The following is a 3,596-nucleotide window of genomic DNA, read 5'->3' on the forward strand; positions in this document are numbered from 1 at the left end:
CAGGGCTGTGTTAATTTATGTTACTGTTATCAATAGCATTAGTTGACTGAGAAAACCGTCAAGAAAAAAAGTTTAGCGATGTTACGAGTCGATAAGCATAATATGAACCACGGCTGTGATTGACAACCTGGACAGCCAGTCAGAAGCTAGAATGCCAACCTAGAGAGCCAATCAGAACCTAGAACGGGTGTACTGTATACGGGTGTGTATGCTGTGGATAACATTAGTGTTCACAAGAACAAGGTACACTCCCGTGTTTTGTTTTAGTTGCTCTTCAGATTGAAGCGGCCAGTTTTATATCGACTATATGTGTGATCTCCTTTTTACATCTCGTTGTGTCATTTGAGTTTATTTGCTGTGTGTAGATTCAAGGATTTTGGTTATCTTGTCAATTTGTTTGGTTATCTAGGCACAGCTGTGTGTGACTCCCTCTGGTACACTGGTATGTGTTTTCCTAATGTAGAGCATTGATTAATTCATAAACTACACACTGAGTCTAGATCCTGACCAAAAATTCTTTTTTTGTTGATCAAATGTTTTTCAAAAATGTAATACACATTTAAAAAAATTCAATGTACAATCACAACCAATACAACACAAATTACAAAAAATTCAGAAAAAACAAACAATAACAACAATCAGACAAGAGGACAAAACTATGGAAAAATAAACCCTCCCACCCCCAGATCTGGACCATCCTTGTATTGCTCATTCAATCTATTATAGCATGTTAACAAACATGGTACTTACTTTATTTGTACAGATCTACATGGGAGAGGATGGCGCGATGCAGAGCGCTGTCTGTGGTTGTGCACGGAGGATGTACAAATGCAGCCACGCTGCAGCATTGGCAATATTTGCCATGTGGCAGATCAGCTCCACAGAAGTTGAGTGCCAGTGGAGGAAGCCTGGCACTTCAAAAGTAGTCCAGCCGGTGTCTCAACTCTACCAACAGCAAGAGGAGACATACAACCCACTGGCCAGAGACATCGCCACTGAGGAAGTAGACTGGTTCAGGTCTGCACTGAGGGGCGCAGCGTGGCATGGCATGGCTTTTGTCACCTGAGTCGGAGCTGCAGCCTCAACATCAGGCCATTTTCAACGTGCCGGAGCTGGTGAAGGAGCATGGGGGTCGGGGGCTTGAGGCAATTCTTGCCTCAATGCGACTGAGCAGAGACCATTAAGCTGCCATCCAGACAGCCACCGTAGGACAGCAGACAAATCCTCAGTGGCAGTTACACAGGCAGGGCAGGTTGACAGCCAGCAATTTTGGTGCTGTGCTGAGGTCGGGACTTTCATCCAATCCATGCGCGTCCCTCATGAAGAGGGTGCTTGGGGGGTACAATTTAGACGGAGTCATGGCTGTCAACTGGGGAGTTGTAAACGAGGTGTGTTTGGCCAGTGTGTTTGGCCTTTTAAGTGTGACACATATGTAGTGATAAATGCTTCACCTGACCACTGTTCCTAAATAAAAAAAGTTTTCTGCATCGTCAGTCATTTTTTCCAAATAATTACCAATATTTCACAAATTCTTCATGTCAACTTAAGAGCACAGCTGTATGTTGAGTGTCAGCTTTGCTTGGTTCATCTTACTGGGGGGCAGCTACATGGATGTCGGTGCAGTCCACAATCATTTTGCAGTTGAAGGCAGAATGAATTTATTATTGACTCAGAATGAAGCACAACTTCATGTCATACAGTACATTGACTTTATTTGTAATTGTGTAAAAACATATGAGCATTGATTAGCAAGCAGGACCTGCAGGAACAGAGAACGGTGATGGATGGAGCTGGGAAGAGAGAAGAATAAAGAAAATAGATCAACTTTATTATCGGATATTAAAAATTCAATTTCAAAACAAGTTGCCGCTCCTACAGTTTTCTAGTATGTAAAGATGATTTCACATGACCTATGCAAAATATCACACTCAATACATGTGTCTCTCTGGGGGGTGCATTGTGCCTTTGATGTATATAAATAATATACCATAACCAAATACTATTACGTACAGTGGAAATCAGGTTGCCAGAGCAGGTCAGTCCAGTGTGCATGTTCCTCAGGGTCTCAGCAGTTACAGGTGAGGTAAAGACAATAAAAGAGAAAAAGGTCAGTAACAACACTTTAAAGTAACAACACTGAATAATTATCTCTTTTAATAATTTTCTCTCAGTAATCACTCAACTACTGTCTTTCCAACAAACAGATTGACTCACCCTCACTGTCATCACAATGACACATGTCCAGAAGAATGTCATGCAAAGCTCCCTGCCTGCCTGCCTTCCTTCGACTCTCCCTGAACTGCTTCCTTAGCACCCGGTGGAGGGCGCAGTAGGCTACTCTTCAAATGTTTCACGAAATACTTACCATGATGACTAATCTTACTGTTTAACATTTTGGTGTACTTCATGTAATAAAATAATAACTTCATGGTAAGGCTACTAAAAATGACAAGGCTAAGTAATGTAATGCTAACTAACGTGCTCACTACTAGCTAGGTAGCTAACTTGACTATGTTCCATCCACAACATGTATATTACCTATGATATTACCTGATATGTCTGATCCAGCGACTCCTGGTCCTTTCATAAGACGGGAAGCGATAGAACGAGCAAGTGGTATGATCACTTTTGTGATTACAACATGGTACAAAGCACACAGGCATCTTATAAAAGTGAATTTATTGGAGCAATCTCTTATATTTATTGGAGGGAATAAATCAGTTATGAAATCTTCTTCTTCGCTTTAATTACGATTCGCAACCACTTGGAGCATTATCGCCTGTGACATCACATGCGCGACCCAGAATGGGATTTGGGATTTGTAGTCTTTGTAGTCGCGTATTTTTCATAGTCTTATATTTCAACAGTTTTACGACAAAATGTGACTTTTTTGACATGGAAATTATTGTTTAAGATTGACAAACATCATATGTGTAGTTCGTGGCACAATTCAAACGGGATCAAAAGATACGTTTTCTCTCTCCATTGAATTCAATGTATAATTTTTCGCTTCCGGGGTCCCATGGACCGGAAGTAGATGAGCGTGACTTCGCCTCTCTATTGCCTTTGTCACAGCAGTGTGTTAAAAAAAAAGTGACACATTAATTCTAGGAGTGTAATACTTTTACAAACACTATGGTAATAATATGCATTCATTATGAAAATATCATACTATTATAGGAGTGTTCTATAGTGTGTTCAAAAAACAACTACAGAAACACTAAATATTATTCTACAATAGTACTATTTAAAATAATATAGTCTTAATACAGAAACACCAAAAAAAACACTATGGTAATACTTTTACAAACACTATATGATAATATGCATTCACTATGACAATATCATGCTATTACTATAGGAGTGGTCTACAGTGTGTTCAAAACACAACTACAGAAAAACTATATATTATACTATAGTTATACTATTTAAAATAATATAGGAATACTACAAAGATCTAGATACATAGTATTACTATTGAAATATTATAGGGCTACTATAGCTAGTAAAATGGCACTACAGAAAAGACTATAGTAATACGATAGCTGGTGAAAAATACTATAGAACTCTACAAACTTACTATAGGATACTATTCA

At 39.1% G+C, this 3,596-nt stretch overlaps 1 long non-coding RNA gene across 1 annotated transcript; it reads right to left on the bottom strand.

The window, feature by feature from the left end:
* Positions 1-1,686: 1,686 nt before the first annotated feature.
* LOC307036289 lies at positions 1,687-2,971 on the bottom strand. The gene is made up of 2 exons (XR_013807304.1): positions 2,011-2,971; positions 1,687-1,790 (listed from the first exon to the last, which is right to left on the bottom strand). It is a non-coding gene; the product is annotated as an uncharacterized lncRNA (long non-coding RNA).
* Positions 2,972-3,596: the final 625 nt, after the last annotated feature.

Source organism: Notothenia rossii (genome assembly GCF_949606895.1).
Source record: "Notothenia rossii genome assembly, chromosome: 1".
Lineage (NCBI taxonomy): Eukaryota > Metazoa > Chordata > Actinopteri > Perciformes > Nototheniidae > Notothenia > Notothenia rossii.